Below are 18,379 nucleotides of genomic sequence, written 5' to 3'. Positions count from 1 at the left end.
TCTTTGTTTGTTAAAGACTTAATACACGGCGAAAGAATATGCGTTAATCTCCGCATTCTATTGGATCGACGTGGACCACGTGACCAAGGAACACGCGCATCTGACAACATGATTTCGATATAAACGTTGAAAAACAACCCAGTTGACATTCGTTTCATAATTGTTGTTTGGCGTGTCCATATGTGACTCATCTGTGCTTATCATGTCGATATGTGCCACCGTAACTTTGGCTTGTAGGCTGGAGAATGAGCTCGTGTTTTCTGGCGGCACGGTGGCATCGCTTCTCGGCCTTTTGGCTAAGATCAAGTGTAGTATCTGTTCTTATCAGTTTAATATCTGATACGTCCCCTATCCGGGGACCATATATTAAATTGATTTTTGGAACTGGGAGATGGAATAGGGGCTTGCTCCGTCCACTCCACGCATCGACCTGGTATTGCAGTACCTCCAGGAACGGTGCACCCTCACAAATAGGTCGAAAGAAACATCGTTTGAACCTTCAATCCAACGATTTAAGCTATGTTATGTGTAGCGGACAGAAGATAAAAAAAAGTGACTCTCAACTCTGTTATTCTGATCTTCGATAATTGTACGGAGGCGTGTTAAATTCGGACATGGAGCATAGGAGAAAAGTGACAAGGAATGTTATTTCCTTGTTCTCTGTAACCAAATACACAGAGCAGCTCAGTCTGGCTGGTGGACGTCATGGCAGGCAATATGACTTTAGCGCTACAGCAAACCCATTTTAAACTGCATGTAAAAATATCATATACTGTCCATGTTTTTAGAGGCTGTTTTTTAAAAATAATAATTTGTTTTCAATTTATATGAAAGTGGGTCGCAACATTGGAACATGTGGGTGACAAGTTTACCACTGTAGAATGAATCCGTTTCGTCTTAAACGTCGCTAAGGTTGTCATGTGCAATAGCTCTCAGTAGGTGGCAGTAGCGTTTTAAAATGCGCATCCAACTGTTGGAACTGGAAGTCTTGACTGACTTGAAGTGTTTGACATTCGACTAGACGAATGTATTATTTTCGTCAAGAACTACTACTAATTATGTTTACATTCGATTGTCTTTAATTAGTCAAATCATTGGTCTCTCTTAAACCCGAATGGGAGGTTTATAAGTTTCTGGGTGTGAATGACCTCACTTTCAACTTATTTTATCGTCTCTCGATGCCGCTGTGCATTATGGGTATCCATTGACGGTCTTAATTTAAAGTGAAATTCTCAAATAGGAAGCATATTTGTTCATGTTCATGCACACAGTAGCGTTTCATCTCGCGTGTGTTCCGGCTGGCCCGTTGTGTGTACGGTTGTTCACGTGCTCATGATGACACCGTCGCTTGACGTAGCGTGCGCGTGAATGACTTGCGTGCTCGCGCCGAATCCAACTCATACTTACCTGGCAGGGGAGACACCATGATCAAGAAGGTGGTTCACCCAGGGTGAGGCTCAGCCATTGCACTCCGGTTGTGCTGACCCCTGCGAATTCCTCAAATGTGGGAATCTCGACTGCATAATTTCTGGTAGTGGGGGACTGCGTTCGCGCTCTCCCCTGATCGTTGGTTAACTATAATGAAGATGCAAACGCTGGAGTGCGCGTCATATGATGCGATAGTACTGCAGTGTGATGCAGTTTCTAGCATACATCCGTTTGCCCTGAGTCGTAGAACCAGTTGGTCATGACGAACGAAGCTTCATAACATCGTAACGCTTCATTGGTCATTGGTTGGAGTCATGGTCCATTTCTTGACGTGCACCGCCTGGTGGCCATGTGTATAATCACAGGCAACTGTATCTTCGGCCACGTATTCTGTGATGCATTGCAATATGGCGTTTGTTGTGGCTCTTGGAAATGACTTCTGAATGGCAAAAAAATATTTGATCAAATATTGTGTCGACATGAAATAATAAAATATTGTTTCAACGTATTGTGTGTGTAACTGATAACGGTAGTAATCATATACAGGTAAATCAAAAAAAAAAATAGAAAACAATTCATTTCAGTACTCATAGATTCTTTAAACACTTGGGAAAATACTTTTCAGAGGGCAAATTCCTGCCTAAATTCTACATTAAAAATAAATTCCATTGTTTGATAGTAGTTTGTTACTTTATATTCTAGATTCTAGCGGTGGTAAGTTTGGAGCTGTCATTAGTTTTCTACTTCACTACTACTACTTCACTAAATTAAGCTTTTCACACTATTATAATTTATTGAGCTGTGCCGCGATGGCAGCTTGTGTAATGTGTTTGACAACATGATTTCAATATAAACGTTGAAATTGAAAAACAACCCAGTTGACATTCGTTTCATAATTGTTGTTTGGCGTGTCCATATGTGACTCATCTGTGCTTATCATGTCGATATGTGCCACCGTAACTTTGGCTTGTAGGCTGGAGAATGAGCTCGTGTTTTCTGGCGTCACGGTGGCATCGCTTCTCGGCCTTTTGGCTAAGATCAAGTGTAGTATCTGTTCTTATCAGTTTAATATCTGATACGTCCCCTATCCGGGGACCATATATTAAATTGATTTTTGGAACTGGGAGATGGAATAGGGGCTTGCTCCGTCCACTCCACGCATCGACCTGGTATTGCAGTACCTCCAGGAACGGTGCACCCCCACAAATAGGTCGAAAGAAATATAGATTGAGCCTTCAATCCAACGACGTGAACTATGTTATGTGTAGCGGACAGAAGATAAAAAAAAGTGACTCTCAACTCTGTTATTCGGATCTTCAGTATTGTACGGAGGCGTATTAAATTAGGAAATGGAGCATAGGCGAAAAGTGACAAGGAATGTTATTTCCTTGTTCTCTGTAACCAAATACACAGAGCAGCTCAGTCTGGCTGGTGGACGTCATGGCAGGCAATATGACTTAAGCGCTACAGCAAACCCATTTTAAACTGCATTTAAAAATATAATATACTGTCCATGTTTTTAGAGGCTGTTTTTTAAAAATAATAATTTGTTTTCAATTTATATGAAAGTGGGTCGCAACATTGGAACATGTGGGTGACAACAGCTAACCACTGGAGAATGAATCCGTTTCATTTTAAACGTCGCCAAGGTTGTCATGCGCAATAGCTCTCAGTAGGTGGCAGTAGCGTTTTAAAATGCGCATCCAACTGTCGGAACTGGAAGTCTTGACTGACTTGAAGTGTTTGACATTCGACAAGACGAATGTATTATTTTCGTCAAGAACTACTACTAATTATGTTTACATTCGATGTTCTTTAATTAGTCAAATCATTGGTCTCTCTTAAACCCGAATGGGAGGTTTATATGTTTCTGGGTGTCAATGACCTCACTTTCAACTTATTTGATCGTCTCTCGATGCCGCTTTGCATTATGGGTATCCATTGACGGTCTTAATTTCAAGTGAAATTCTCAAATAGGAAGCATATTTGTTCATGTTCATGCGCACAGTAGCGTTTCATCTCGCGTGTGTTCCGGCTGGCCCGTTGTGTGTACGGTTGTTCACGTGCTCATGATGACACCGTCGCTTGACGTAGCGTGCGCGTGAATGACTTGCGTGCTCGCGCCGAGTCCAACTCATACTTACCTGGCAGGGGAGACACCATGATCACGAAGGTGGTTCACCCAGGGTGAGGCTCAGCCATTGCACTCCGGTTGTGCTGACCCCTGCGAATTCCTCAAATGTGGGAATCTCGACTGCATAATTTCTGGTAGTGGGGGACTGCGTTCGCGCTCTCCCCTGATCGTTGGTTAACAATAATGAAGATTTTGCTCATTCATAAAAGCTGTAGTGCGGGTCATATGACACTATGGCACTGTCGTGTGATGCAATTTCTAGCATACATCTGTTTGCCCTGAGTCATAGAACCAGTTGGTCATGACGAACGAAGCTTCATAACACCGTCACGTTTCAATGGTCATTGGTTCGAGTCATGGTCCATTTCTTGATGTGCACCACCTGCTGGCCATGTGTATAATCACAGGCAACTGTATCTTCGGCCACGTATTGTGTGATGCATTGCAATATGGCGTTTGTTGTGGCTCTTGAAAATGACTGCTGAATGGCAAAAAAAAAATGTTTGATCAAATATTGTGTCGACTTGAAATAATACAATATTGTTTCAACGTACTGTGTGTGTAACTGGTAACGGTAGTAATCATATACAAGTAAAAAAAAATAGAAAACTCAATTGATTTCAGTACTCATACATATAGATTCTTTAAACACTTGGGAAAATAATGCAGCCCTATGGGGGGCACAAGTCAGTGCAAACTGTAGGCCGGTCCCAAGCCCGGATAAATGCAGAGGGTTGCGTCAGGAAGGGCATCCGGCTTAAAACCTTGCCAAACAAATATGAGCGTTCATCCAAAGAATTCCATACCGGATCGGTCGTGGCCCGGGTTAACAACGTCCGCCACCGGCGCCGTCAACCTGCAGGGCGTTGTTGGAAATTCAGCTACTGTGGGTCGAAGTCGAAGAAGAAGAGGTGGAAAGCGGGTTCTTCGGCAGGAAGAGAAGAGGAAAACACAGAGCCTAGAACTGAATGTGGAGACTTTGAATGTTGGGACTATGACGGGAAAATCCCGGGAGTTGGTTGACATGATGATTAGGAGAAAGGTTGATATATTGTGTGTCCAGGAGACCAGGTGGAAAGGCAGTCAGGCTAGAAGTTTAGGGGCAGGGTTTAAATTATTTTACCATGGTGTAGATGGGAAGAGAAATGGAGTCGGGGTTATTTTAAAAGAAGAGTTGGCTCAGAATGTCTTGGAGGTGAAAAGAGTATCAGATCGAGTGATGAGGCTGAAATTTGAAATTGAGGGTGTTATGTGTAATGTGATTAGTGGCTATGCCCCACAGGTAGGAGGTGACCTAGAGGTGAAAGAGAAATTCTGGAAGGAGCTAGATGATGTAGTTCTGAGCATCCCAGACAGAGAGAGAGTCGTAATTGGTGCAGATTGTAATGGACATGTTGGTGAAGGTAATAAGGGTGATGAAGAAGTGATGGGTAAGTACGGTATCCAGGAAAGGAACTTGGAGGGACAGATGGTGGTAGACTTTGCAACAAGGATGCAAATGGCTGTAGTGAACACTTTTTTCCAGAAGAGGCACGAACATAGGGTGACCTACAAGAGCGGAGGTAGAAGCACACAGGTGGATTACATCTTGTGCAGACGACGTCATCTGAAGGAGGTTACCAACTGTAAGGTAGTGGTAGGGGAGAGTGTGGCTAGACAGCATAGGATGGTGGTGTGTAAGATGACTCTGGTGGTGGGGAGGAAAATTAGGAAGACAAAGGCAGAGAAGAGAACCATGTGGTGGAAGCTGAGACAGGACGAGTGTTGTGCAGCTTTTCGGGAAGAGGTGATACAGGCTCTCGGTGGACGGGAAGAGCTTCCAGAAGACTGGACCACTGCAGCCAAGGTGATCAGAGAAGCAGGCAGCAGAGTACTTGGTGTATCTTCTGGCAGGAAAGGAGAGAAGGAGACTTAGTGGTGGAACCTCACAGTACAGGAAATCATACAAGGAAAACGGTTAGCTAAGAAGAAGTGGGACACTGAGAGGACCGAGGAGAGGCGAAAGGAATACATTGAGATGCGACACAGGGCAAAGGTAGAGGTGGCAAAGGCAAAACAAGAGGCATATGATGACATGTATGGCAGGTTGGACACTAAAGAAGGAGAAAAGGATCTATACAGGCTGGCCAGACAGAGGGATAGAGATGGGAAGGATGTGCAGCAGGTTAGGGTGATTAAGGATAGAGATGGAAATATGTTGACTGGTGCCAGCAGTGTGCTAGGTAGATGGAAAGAATACTTCGAGGAGTTGATGAATGAGGAAAATGATAGAGAAGGGAGAGTAGAAGAGGCAAGTGTGGTGGACCAGGAAGTGGCAATGATTAGTAAGGGGGAAGTTAGAAAGGCATTAAAGAGAATGAAAAATGGAAAGGCAGTTGGTCCTGATGACATTCCTGTGGAGGTATGGAAGCATCTAGGAGAGGTGGCTGTGGAGTTTTTGACCAGCTTGTTCAATAGAATTCTAGTGCGTGAGAAGATGCCTGAGGAATGGAGGAAAAGTGTACTGGTGCCCATTTTTAAGAACAAAGGTGATGTGCAGAGCTGTGGCAACTATAGAGGAATAAAGTTGATGAGCCACACAATGAAGTTATGGGAAAGAGTAGTGGAGGCTAGACTCAGGACAGAAGTGAGTATTTGCGAGCAACAGTATGGTTTCATGCCTAGAAAGAGTACCACAGATGCATTATTTGCCTTAAGGATGTTGATGGAAAAGTACAGAGAAGGTCAGAAGGAGCTACATTGTGTCTTTGTAGATCTAGAGAAAGCCTATGACAGAGTACCCAGAGAGGAACTGTGGTACTGCATGAGGAAGTCTGGAGTGGCAGAGAAGTATGTTAGAATAATACAGGACATGTACGAGGGCAGCAGAACAGCGGTGAGGTGTGCTGTCGGTGTGACAGAAGAATTTAAGGTGGACGTGGGACTGCATCAGGGATCAGCCCTGAGCCCCTTCCTTTTTGCAGTGGTGATGGATAGGCTGACAGATGAGGTTAGACTGGAATCCCCGTGGACCATGATGTTTGCAGATGACATTGTGATCTGCAGTGAAAGCAGGGAGCAGCTGGAGGAACAGTTAGAAAGATGGAGGCATGCACTGGAAAGCAGAGGAATGAAGATTAGCCGAAGTAAGACAGAATATATGTGCATGAATGAGAGGGGTGGTGGGGGGAAAATGAGGCTACAGGGAGAAGAGATGGCAAGGGTAGAGGACTTTAAATACTTGGGGTCAACAGTCCAGAGCAATGGTGAGTGTGGTCAGGAAGTGAAGAAACGGGTCCAAGCAGGTTGGAACGGGTGGAGGAAGGTGTCAGGTGTGTTATGTGACAGAAGAGTCTCTGCTAGGATGAAGGGCAAAGTTTATAAAACAGTGGTGAGGCCGGCCATGATGGACGGATTCGAGACAGTGGCACTGAAGAGACAACAGCAAGCAGAGCTGGAGGTGGCGCAAATGAAGATTTTGAGGTTCGCTCTCGGAGTGACCAGGTTGGATGAAATTAGAAATGAGCTCATCAGAGGGACAGCCGAGGTTCGATGTTTTGGAGACAAAGTTAGAGAGAGCAGACTTGGATGGTTTGGACACGTCCAGAGGAGAGAGAGAGTGAGTATATTGGTAGAAGGATGATGAGGATGGAGCTGCCAGGCAAGAGAGCGAGAGGAAGACCAAAGAGAAGGTTGATGGATGTCGTGAGGGAAGACATGATGGCAGTTGGTGTTAGAGAGGAGGATGCAGGAGATAGGTTCTCATGGGAAAGGATGACGCGCTGTGGCGACCCCTAACGGGACAAGCCGAAAGGAAAAGAAGAAACACTTGGGAAAATACTTTTCAGAGGGCAAATTCCTGCCTAAATTCTACATTAAAAATAAATTCCATTGTTTGATAGTAGTTTGTTACGTTATATTCTCGATTCTAGAGGTGGTGAATTTGGAGCTGTCATTAGCTTTAAGCTACAATCCTCAAATTATTCACGTAGAAAAGAAATGAAATATTTCAGTCTGTGCGGTGCATCTCTATAATATGAGTTTCATTTTTTGAATTGAACTACTTCACTAAATTAAGCTTTTGACACTATTATAATTTATTGAGCTGTGCCACGATGGCAGCTTGTGTAATGTGTTTGTCAACTTTGGACAATGGCATACCATTAAACCCACTTTTTCATGGAGCTGCTCGACAGGGTCTAAATTGCTGTGTCGAAGGGTCACCCATCGTGCCAAATTCTGAAGCAGGAAACGGGAAGTAGTTGAGCGAGGCAGGGCCATTGATGGTTTTTCGTCAAAATGTTGAGCAAACAGCTGTTCAGCTCGTGGCCACAACGTTATACCAGCAACCGATTGTTATTACAAATAACTCATTATTTCTTCGGTTGTTTAAGATTTAATACAAGGCGAAAGGATATGCGTTAATCTCCGCATTCTATTGGATCGACGTGGACCACGTGACCAAGGAGCGCGAGCGTCTGACAACATGATTTCAATATAAACGTTGAAAAACAACCCAGTTGACATTCGTTTCATAATTGTTGTTTGGCGTGTCCATATGTGACTCATCTGTGCTTATCATGTCGATATGTGCCACCGTAACTTTGGCTTGTAGGCTGGAGAATGAGCTCGTGTTTTCTGGCGTCACGGTGGCATCGCTTCTCGGCCTTTTGGCTAAGATCAAGTGTAGTATCTGTTCTTATCAGTTTAATATCTGATACGTCCCCTATCCGGGGACCATATATTAAATTGATTTTTGGAACTGGGAGATGGAATAGGGGCTTGCTCCGTCCACTCCACGCATCGACCTGGTATTGCAGTACCTCCAGGAACGGTGCACCCCCCCAAATAGGTCGAAAGAAATATAGATTGAGCCTTCAATCCAACGACGTGAACTATGTTATGTGTAGCGGACAGAAGATAAAAAAAAGTGACTCTCAACTCTGTTATTCTGATCTTCGGTAATTGTACGGAGGCGTGTTAAATTCGGACATGGAGCATAGGAGAAAAAGTGACAAGGAATGTTATTTCCTTGTTCTCTGTAACCAAATACACAGAGCAGCTCAGTCTGGCTGGTGGACGTCATGGCAGGCAATATGACTTTAGCGCTACAGCAAACCCATTTGAAACTGCGCATCCAACTGTCGGAACTGGAAGTCTTGACTGACTTGAAGTGTTTGACATTCGACAAGACGAATGTATTATTTTCGTCAAGAACTACTACTAGTTATGTTTACATTCGATTGTCTTTAATTAGTCAAATCATTGGTCTCTCTTAAACCCGAATGGGAGGTTTATAAGTTTCTGGGTGTGAATGACCTCACTTTCAACTTATTTTATCGTCTCTCGATGCCGCTGTGCATTATGGGTATCCATTGACGGTCTTAATTTAAAGTGAAATTCTCAAATAGGAAGCATATTTGTTCATGTTCATGCGCACAGTAGCGTTTCATCTCGCGTGTGTTCCGGCTGGCCCGTTGTGTGTACGGTTGTTCACGTGCTCATGATGACACCGTCGCTTGACGTAGCGTGCGCGTGAATGACTTGCGTGCTCGCGCCGAATCCAACTCATACTTACCTGGCAGGGGAGACACCATGATCAAGAAGGTGGTTCACCCAGGGTGAGGCTCAGCCATTGCACTCCGGTTGTGCTGACCCCTGCGAATTCCTCAAATGTGGGAATCTCGACTGCATAATTTCTGGTAGTGGGGGACTGCGTTCGCGCTCTCCCCTGATCTTTGGTTAACAATAATGAAGATTTTGCTCATTGTTAGAAGCTGTAGTGCGCGTCATATGACACTATGGCACTGTCGTGTGATGCAATTTCTAGCATACATCCGTTTGCCATGAGTCGTAGAACCAGTTGGTCATGACGAATGAAGCTTCATAACATCGTAACGCTTCGTTGGTCATTGGTTGGAGTCATGGTCCATTTCTTGATGTGCACCACCTGGTGGCCATGTGTATAATCACAGGCAACTGTATCTTCGGCCACGTATCGTGTGATGCATTGCAATATGGCGTTTGTTGTGGCTCTTGGATATGACTTCTGAATGGCAAAAAAATGTTTGATCAAATATTGTGTCGACATGAAATAATAAAATATTGTTTCAACGTACTGTGTGTGTAACTGGTAACGGTAGTAATCATATACAGGTAAATCTAAAAAAAAAAATAGAAAACTCAATTGATTTCAGTACTCATACATATATCGACGTGGACCACGTGACCAAGGAGCGCGAGCGTCTGACAACATGATTTCGATATAAACGTTGAAAAACAACCCAGTTGACATTCATTTCATAATTGTTGTTTGGCGTGTCCATATGTGACTCATCTGTGCTTATCATGTCGATATGTGCCACCGTAACTTTGCCTTGTAGGCTGGAGAATGAGCTCGTGTTTTCTGGCGGCACGGTGGCATCGCTTCTCGGCCTTTTGGCTAAGATCAAGTGTAGTATCTGTTCTTATCAGTTTAATATCTGATACGTCCCCTATCCGGGGACCATATATTAAATTGATTTTTGGAACTGGGAGATGGAATAGGGGCTTGCTCCGTCCACTCCACGCATCGACCTGGTATTGCAGTACCTCCAGGAACGGTGCACCCCCACAAATAGGTCGAAAGAAACATCGTTTGAACCTTCAATCCAACGACGTGAACTATGTTATGTGTAGCGGACAGAAGATAAAAAAAAGTGACTCTCAACTCTGTTATTCGGATCTTCAGTATTGTACGGAGGCGTATTAAATTAGGAAATGGAGCATAGGCGAAAAGTGACAAGGAATGTTATTTCCTTGTTCTCTGTAACCAAATACACAGAGCAGCTCAGTCTGGCTGGTGGACGTCATGGCAGGCAATATGACTTTAGCGCTACAGCAAACCCATTTGAAACTGCATTTAAAAATATAATATACTGTCCATGTTTTTAGAGGCTGTTTTTTAAAAATAATAATTTGTTTTCAATTTATATGAAAGTGGGTCGCAACATTGGAACATGTGGGTGACAACAGCTAACCACTGGAGAATGAATCCGTTTCATTTTAAACGTCGCCAAGGTTGTCATGCGCAATAGCTCTCAGTAGGTGGCAGTAGCGTTTTAAAATGCGCATCCAACTGTCGGAACTGGAAGTCTTGACTGACTTGAAGTGTTTGACATTCGACAAGACGAATGTATTATTTTCGTCAAGAACTACTACTAATTATGTTTACATTCGATTGTCTTTAATTAGTCAAATCATTGGTCTCTCTTAAACCCGAATGGGAGGTTTATAAGTTTCTGGGTGTGAATGACCTCACTTTCAACTTATTTTATCGTCTCTCGATGCCGCTGTGCATTATGGGTATCCATTGACGGTCTTAATTTAAAGTGAAATTCTCAAATAGGAAGCATATTTGTTCATGTTCATGCGCACAGTAGCGTTTCATCTCGCGTGCGTTCCGGCTGGCCCGTTGTGTGTACGGTTGTTCACGTGCTCATGATGACACCGTCGCTTGATGTAGCGTGCGCGTGAATGACTTGCGTGCTCGCGCCGAGTCCAACTCATACTTACCTGGCAGGGGAGACACCATGATCAAGAAGGTGGTTCACCCAGGGTGAGGCTCAGCCATTGCACTCCGGTTGTGCTGACCCCTGCGAATTCCTCAAATGTGGGAATCTCGACTGCATAATTTCTGGTAGTGGGGGACTGCGTTCGCGCTCTCCCCTGATCGTTCGTTAACAATAATGAAGATGTTACCCATTGCAAACGCTGGAGTGCGCGTCATATGATGCGATAGTACTGCAGTGTGATGCAGTTTCTAGCATACATCCATTTGCCCTGAGTCGTAGAACCAGTTGGTCATGACGAACGAAGCTTCATAACATCGTAACGCTTCATTGGTCATTGGTTGGAGTCATGGTCCATTTCTTGACGTGCACCGCCTGCTGGCCATGTGTGTAATCACAGGCAACTGTATCTTCGGCCACGTATCGTGTGATGCATTGCAATATGGCGTTTGTTGTGGCTCTTGGAAATGACTTCTGAATGGCAAAAAAATATTTGATCAAATATTGTGTCGACATGAAATAATAAAATATTGTTTCAACGTACTGTGTGTGTAACTGGTAACGGTAGTAATCATACAGGTAAATCTAAAAAAAAAAAATAGAAAACTCAATTCATTTCAGTACTCATAGATTCTTTAAACACTTGGGAAAATACTTTTCAGAGGGCAAATTCCTGCCTAAATTCTACATTAAAAATAAATTCCATTGTTTGATAGTAGTTTGTTACTTTATATTCTAGATTCTAGCGGTGGTAAGTTTGGAGCTGTCATTAGTTTTCTACTTCACTACTACTACTTCACTAAATTAAGCTTTTCACACTATTATAATTTATTGAGCTGTGCCGCGATGGCAGCTTGTGTAATGTGTTTGTCAACTTTGGACAATGGCATACCATTAAACCCACTTTTTCATGGAGCTGCTCGACAGGGTCTATATTGCTGTGTCGAAGGGTCACCCATCGTGCCAAATTCTGAAGCAGGAAACGGGAAGTAGTTGAGCGAGGCAGGGCCATTGATGGTTTTTCGTCAAAATGTTGAGCAAACAGCTGTTCAGCTCGTGGCCACAACGTTATACCAGCAACCGATTGTTATTACAAATAACTCATTATTTCTTCGGTTGTTTCAGATTTAATACACGGCGAAAGAATATGCGTTAATCTCCGCATTCTATTGGATCGACGTGGACCACGTGACCAAGAAACACGAGCATCTGACAACATGAATTCGATATAAACGTTGAAAAACAACCCAGTTGACATTCGTTTCATAATTGTTGTTTGGCGTGTCCATATGTGACTCATCTGTGCTTATCATGTCGATATGTGCCACCGTAACTTTGGCTTGTAGGCTGGAGAATGAGCTCGTGTTTTCTGGCGGCACGGTGGTATCGCTTCTCGGCCTTTTGGCTAAGATCAAGTGTAGTATCTGTTCTTATCAGTTTAATATCTGATACGTCCCCTATCCGGGGACCATATATTAAATTGATTTTTGGAACTGGGAGATGGAATAGGGGCTTGCTCCGTCCACTCCACGCATCGACCTGGTATTGCAGTACCTCCAGGAACGGTGCACCCCCACAAATAGGTCGAAAGAAACATCGTTTGAACCTTCAATCCAACGACGTGAACTATGTTATGTGTAGCGGACAGAAGATAAAAAAAAGTGACTCTCAACTCTGTTATTCTGATCTTCGGTAATTGTACGGAGGCGTGTTAAATTCGAACATGGAGCATAGGAGAAAAGTGACAAGGAATGTTATTTCCTTGTTCTCTGTAACCAAATACACAGAGCAGCTCAGTCTGGCTGGTGGACGTCATGGCAGGCAATATGACTTTAGCGCTACAGCAAACCCATTTGAAACTGCGCATCCAACTGTCGGAACTGGAAGTCTTGACTGACTTGAAGTGTTTGACATTCGACAAGACGAATGTATTATTTTCGTCAAGAACTACTACTAATTATGTTTACATTCGATGTTCTTTAATTAGTCAAATCATTGGTCTCTCTTAAACCCGAATGGGAGGTTTATATGTTTCTGGGTGTCAATGACCCCACTTTCAATTTATTTTATCGTCTCTCGATGCCGCTGTGCATTATGGGTATCCATTGACGGTCTCAATTTCAAGTGAAATTCTCAAATAGGAAGCCTATTTGTTCATGCACACAGTAGCGTTTCATCTCGCGTGTGTTCCGGCTGGCCCGTTGTGTGTACGGTTGTTCACGTGCTCATGATGACACCGTCGCTTGACGTAGCGTGCGCGTGAATGACTTGCGTGCTCGCGCCGAGTCCAACTCATACTTACCTGGCAGGGGAGACACCATGATCACGAAGGTGGTTCACCCAGGGTGAGGCTCAGCCATTGCACTCCGGTTGTGCTGACCCCTGCGAATTCCTCAAATGTGGGAATCTCGACTGCATAATTTCTGGTAGTGGGGGACTGCGTTCGCGCTCTCCCCTGATCGTTGGTTAACAATAATGAAGATGTTGCTCATTCTTAGAAGCTGTAGTGCGCGTCATATGACACTATGGCACTGTCGTGTGATGCAATTTCTAGCATACATCCGTTTGCCATGAGTCGTAGAGCCAGTTGGTCATGACGAATGAAGCTTCATAACATCGTAACGCTTCGTTGGTCATTGGTTGGAGTCATGGTCCATTTCTTGATGTGCACCACCTGGTGGCCATGTGTATAATCACAGGCAACTGTATCTTCGGCCACGTATCGTGTGATGCATTGCAATATGGCGTTTGTTGTGCCTCTTGGAAATGACTTCTGAATGGCAAAAAAATATTTGATCAAATATTGTGTCGACATGAAATAATAAAATATTGTTTCAACGTACTGTGTGTGTAACTGGTAACGGTAGTAATCATATTGATTTCAGTACTCATACATATATCGACGTGGACCACGTGACCAAGAAACACGAGCATCTGACAACATGATTTCGATATAAACGTTGAAAAACAACCCAGTTGACATTCGTTTCATAATTGTTGTTTGGCGTGTCCATATGTGACTCATCTGTGCTTATCATGTCGATATGTGCCACCGTAACTTTGGCTTGTAGGCTGGAGAATGAGCTCGTGTTTTCTGGCGGCACGGTGGCATCGCTTCTCGGCCTTTTGGCTAAGATCAAGTGTAGTATCTGTTCTTATCAGTTTAATATCTGATACGTCCCCTATCCGGGGACCATATATTAAATTGATTTTTGGAACTGGGAGATGGAATAGGGGCTTGCTCCGTCCACTCCACGCATCGACCTGGTATTGCAGTACCTCCAGGAACGGTGCACCCCCCCAAACAGGTCGAAAGAAATATAGATTTAGCCTTCAATCCAACGACGTGAACTATGTTATGTGCAGCGGACAGAAGATAAAAAAAAGTGACTCTCAACTCTGTTATTCGGATCTTCAGTATTGTACGGAGGCGTATTAAATTAGGAAATGGAGCATAGGCGAAAAGTGACAAGGAATGTTATTTCCTTGTTCTCTGTAACCAAATACACAGAGCAGCTCAGTCTGGCTGGTGGACGTCATGGCAGGCAATATGACTTTAGCGCTACAGCAAACCCATTTGAAACTGCATTTAAAAATATAATATACTGTCCATGTTTTTAGAGGCTGTTTTTTAAAAATAATAATTTGTTTTCAATTTATATGAAAGTGGGTCGCAACATTGGAACATGTGGGTGACAACAGCTAACCACTGGAGAATGAATCCGTTTCATTTTAAACGTCGCCAAGGTTGTCATGCGCAATAGCTCTCAGTAGGTGGCAGTAGCGTTTTAAAATGCGCATCCAACTGTCGGAACTGGAAGTCTTGACTGACTTGAAGTGTTTGACATTCGACTAGACGAATGTATTATTTTCGTCAAGAACTACTACTAATTATGTTTACATTCGATGTTCTTTAATTAGTCAAATCATTGGTCTCTCTTAAACCCGAATGGGAGGTTTATATGTTTCTGGGTGTCAATGACCTCACTTTCAACTTATTTTATCGTCTCTCGATGCCGCTGTGCATTATGGGTATCCATTGACGGTCTCAATTTCAAGTGAAATTCTCAAATAGGAAGCATATTTGTTCATGTTCATGCGCACAGTAGCGTTTCATCTCGCGTGCGTTCCGGCTGGCCCGTTGTGTGTACGGTTGTTCACGTGCTCATGATGACACCGTCGCTTGATGTAGCGTGCGCGTGAATGACTTGCGTGCTCGCGCCGAGTCCAACTCATACTTACCTGGCAGGGGAGACACCATGATCAAGAAGGTGGTGCACTCCGGTTGTGCTGACCCCTGCGAATTCCTCAAATGTGGGAATCTCGACTGCATAATTTCTGGTAGTGGGGGACTGCGTTCGCGCTCTCCCCTGATCGTTGGTTAACAATAACGAAGATTTTGCTCATTCTTAAAAGCTGTAGTGCGGGTCATATGACACTATGGCACTGTCGTGTGATGCAATTTCTAGCATACATCTGTTTGCCCTGAGTCATAGAACCAGTTGGTCTTGACGAACGAAGCTTCATAACACCGTCACGTTTCAATGGTCATTGGTTCGAGTCATGGTCCATTTCTTGACGTGCACCACCTGGTGGCCATGTGTATAATCACAGGCAACTGTATCTTCGGCCACGTATCGTGTGATGCATTGCAATATGGCGTTTGTTGTGGCTCTTGAAAATGACTGCTGAATGGCAAAAAAAAAATGTTTGATCAAATATTGTGTCGACTTGAAATAATACAATATTGTTTCAACGTACTGTGTGTGTAACTGGTAACGGTAGTAATCATATACAAGTAAAAAAAAATAGAAAACTCAATTGATTTCAGTACTCATACATATAGATTCTTTAAACACTTGGGAAAATAATGCAGCCCTATGGGGGGCACAAGTCAGTGCAAACTGTAGGCCGGTCCCAAGCCCGGATAAATGCAGAGGGTTGCGTCAGGAAGGGCATCCGGCTTAAAACCTTGCCAAACAAATATGAGCGTTCATCCAAAGAATTCCATACCGGATCGGTCGTGGCCCGGGTTAACAACGTCCGCCACCGGCGCCGTCAACCTGCAGGGCGCTGTTGGAAATTCAGCTACTGTGGGTCGAAGTCGAAGTCAAAGAAGAAGAAGAAGAAGAGGTGGAAAGCGGGTTCTTCGGCAGAAAGAGAAGAGGAAAACACAGAGCCTAGAACTGAATGTGGAGACTTTGAATGTTGGGACTATGACGGGAAAATCCCGGGAGTTGGTTGACATGATGATTAGGAGAAAGGTTGATATATTGTGTGTCCAGGAGACCAGGTGGAAAGGCAGTAAGGCTAGAAGTTTAGGGGCAGGGTTTAAATTATTTTACCATGGTGTAGATGGGAAGAGAAATGGAGTCGGGGTTATTTTAAAAGAAGAGTTGGCTCAGAATGTCTTGGAGGTGAAAAGAGTATCAGATCGAGTGATGAGGCTGAAATTTGAAATTGAGGGTGTTATGTGTAATGTGATTAGTGGCTATGCCCCCACAGGTAGGAGGTGACCTACCTAGTGCGTGAGAAGATGCCTGAGGAATGGAGGAAAAGTGTACTGGTGCCCATTTTTAAGAACAAAGGTGATGTGCAGAGCTGTGGCAACTATAGAGGAATAAAGTTGATGAGCCACACAATGAAGTTATGGGAAAGAGTAGTGGAGGCTAGACTCAGGACAGAAGTGAGTATTTGCGAGCAACAGTATGGTTTCATGCCTAGAAAGAGTACCACAGATGCATTATTTGCCTTAAGGATGTTGATGGAAAAGTACAGAGAAGGTCAGAAGGAGCTACATTGTGTCTTTGTAGATCTAGAGAAAGCCTATGACAGAGTACCCAGAGAGGAACTGTGGTACTGCATGAGGAAGTCTGGAGTGGCAGAGAAGTATGTTAGAATAATACAGGACATGTACGAGGGCAGCAGAACAGCGGTGAGGTGTGCTGTCGGTGTGACAGAAGAATTTAAGGTGGACGTGGGACTGCATCAGGGATCAGCCCTGAGCCCCTTCCTTTTTGCAGTGGTGATGGATAGGCTGACAGATGAGGTTAGACTGGAATCCCCGTGGACCATGATGTTTGCAGATGACATTGTGATCTGCAGTGAAAGCAGGGACCAGCTGGAGGAACAGTTAGAAAGATGGAGGCATGCACTGGAAAGCAGAGGAATGAAGATTAGCCGAAGTAAGACAGAATATATGTGCATGAATGAGAGAGGTGGTGGGGGAAGAGTGAGGCTACAGGGAGAAGAGATAGCAAGGGTGGAGGACTTTAGATACTTCAACCATCCAGAGCAATGGTGAGTGTGGTCAGGAAGTGAAGAAACGGGTCCAAGCAGGTTGGAACGGGTGGAGGAAGGTGTCAGGTGTGTTATGTGACAGAAGAGTCCCTGCTAGGATGAAGGGCAAAGTTTATAAAACAGTGGTGAGGCCAGCCGTGATGGACGGATTCGAGACAGTGGCACTGAAGAGAAAACAGGAAGCAGAGCTGGAGGTGGCGGAAATGAAGATGTTGAGGTTCGCTCTCGGAGTGACCAGGTTGGATGAAATTAGAAATGAGCTCATCAGAGGGACAGCCGAGGTTCGATGTTTTGGAGACAAAGTTAGAGAGAGCAGACTTGGATGGTTTGGACACGTCCAGAGGAGAGAGAGAGTGAGTATATTGGTAGAAGGATGATGAGGATGGAGCTGCCAGGCAAGAGAGCGAGAGGAAGACCAAAGAGAAGGTTGATGGATGTCGTGAGGGAAGACATGATGGCAGTTGGTGTTAGAGAGGAGGATGCAGGAGATAGGTTCTCATGGAAAAGGATGACGCGCTGTGGCGACCCCTAACGGGACAAGCCGAAAGGAAAAGAAGAAACACTTGGGAAAATACTTTTCAGAGGGCAAATTCCTGCCTAAATTCTACATTAAAAATAAATTCCATTGTTTGATAGTAGTTTGTTACGTTATATTCTCGATTCTAGAGGTGGTGAATTTGGAGCTGTCATTAGCTTTAAGCTACAATCCTCAAATTATTCACGTAGAAAAGAAATGAAATATTTCAGTCTGTGCGGTGCATCTCTATAATATGAGTTTCATTTTTTGAATTGAACTACTTCACTAAATTAAGCTTTTCACACTATTATAATTTATTGAGCTGTGCCACGATGGCAGCTTGTGTAATGTGTTTGTCAACTTTGGACAATGGCATACCATAAACCCACTTTTTCATGGAGCTGCTCGACAGGGTCTAAATTGCTGTGTCGAAGGGTCACCCATCGTGCCAAATTCTGAAGCAGGAAACGG

The 18,379-nt window shown here is 44.0% G+C and overlaps 11 non-coding genes and 1 pseudogene across 11 annotated transcripts; all 12 read left to right on the top strand.

Annotated features, from left to right (window-relative positions):
• Positions 1-276: 276 nt before the first annotated feature.
• LOC133465752 (U2 spliceosomal RNA) lies at positions 277-467 on the top strand. The gene has a single exon (XR_009784745.1). It is a non-coding gene; the product is annotated as a U2 spliceosomal RNA (small nuclear RNA).
• Positions 468-1,399: 932 nt separating this feature from the next.
• Positions 1,400-1,563, top strand: LOC133465692 (U1 spliceosomal RNA). The gene has a single exon (XR_009784725.1). It is a non-coding gene; the product is annotated as a U1 spliceosomal RNA (small nuclear RNA).
• An 877-nt stretch (positions 1,564-2,440) lies between these two features.
• On the top strand, positions 2,441-2,631 carry LOC133465571 (U2 spliceosomal RNA). Its single transcript, XR_009784671.1, has one exon. It is a non-coding gene; the product is annotated as a U2 spliceosomal RNA (small nuclear RNA).
• Positions 2,632-3,564: 933 nt separating this feature from the next.
• On the top strand, positions 3,565-3,728 carry LOC133465709 (U1 spliceosomal RNA). Its single transcript, XR_009784730.1, has one exon. It is a non-coding gene; the product is annotated as a U1 spliceosomal RNA (small nuclear RNA).
• A 4,467-nt stretch (positions 3,729-8,195) lies between these two features.
• On the top strand, positions 8,196-8,386 carry LOC133465548 (U2 spliceosomal RNA). Its single transcript, XR_009784655.1, has one exon. It is a non-coding gene; the product is annotated as a U2 spliceosomal RNA (small nuclear RNA).
• Positions 8,387-9,111: 725 nt separating this feature from the next.
• Positions 9,112-9,275, top strand: LOC133465687 (U1 spliceosomal RNA). The gene has a single exon (XR_009784724.1). It is a non-coding gene; the product is annotated as a U1 spliceosomal RNA (small nuclear RNA).
• A 688-nt stretch (positions 9,276-9,963) lies between these two features.
• LOC133465567 (U2 spliceosomal RNA) lies at positions 9,964-10,154 on the top strand. Its single transcript, XR_009784670.1, has one exon. It is a non-coding gene; the product is annotated as a U2 spliceosomal RNA (small nuclear RNA).
• Positions 10,155-11,087: 933 nt separating this feature from the next.
• Positions 11,088-11,251, top strand: LOC133465677 (U1 spliceosomal RNA). Its single transcript, XR_009784721.1, has one exon. It is a non-coding gene; the product is annotated as a U1 spliceosomal RNA (small nuclear RNA).
• Positions 11,252-12,476: 1,225 nt separating this feature from the next.
• On the top strand, positions 12,477-12,667 carry LOC133465562 (U2 spliceosomal RNA). Its single transcript, XR_009784662.1, has one exon. It is a non-coding gene; the product is annotated as a U2 spliceosomal RNA (small nuclear RNA).
• A 718-nt stretch (positions 12,668-13,385) lies between these two features.
• On the top strand, positions 13,386-13,549 carry LOC133465704 (U1 spliceosomal RNA). Its single transcript, XR_009784729.1, has one exon. It is a non-coding gene; the product is annotated as a U1 spliceosomal RNA (small nuclear RNA).
• Positions 13,550-14,201: 652 nt separating this feature from the next.
• LOC133465544 (U2 spliceosomal RNA) lies at positions 14,202-14,392 on the top strand. Its single transcript, XR_009784654.1, has one exon. It is a non-coding gene; the product is annotated as a U2 spliceosomal RNA (small nuclear RNA).
• Positions 14,393-15,325: 933 nt separating this feature from the next.
• Positions 15,326-15,464, top strand: LOC133465734 (U1 spliceosomal RNA; annotated as a pseudogene).
• The last annotated feature ends 2,915 nt before the right edge of the window (positions 15,465-18,379 follow it).

The sequence above is a fragment of the Phyllopteryx taeniolatus genome, chromosome 1 (genome assembly GCF_024500385.1).
Source record: "Phyllopteryx taeniolatus isolate TA_2022b chromosome 1, UOR_Ptae_1.2, whole genome shotgun sequence".
NCBI classification, from domain to species: domain Eukaryota; kingdom Metazoa; phylum Chordata; class Actinopteri; order Syngnathiformes; family Syngnathidae; genus Phyllopteryx; species Phyllopteryx taeniolatus.
The sequence above is the reverse complement of the archived record's forward strand: the minus strand, read 5'-3'. Positions and strand labels throughout refer to the sequence as shown.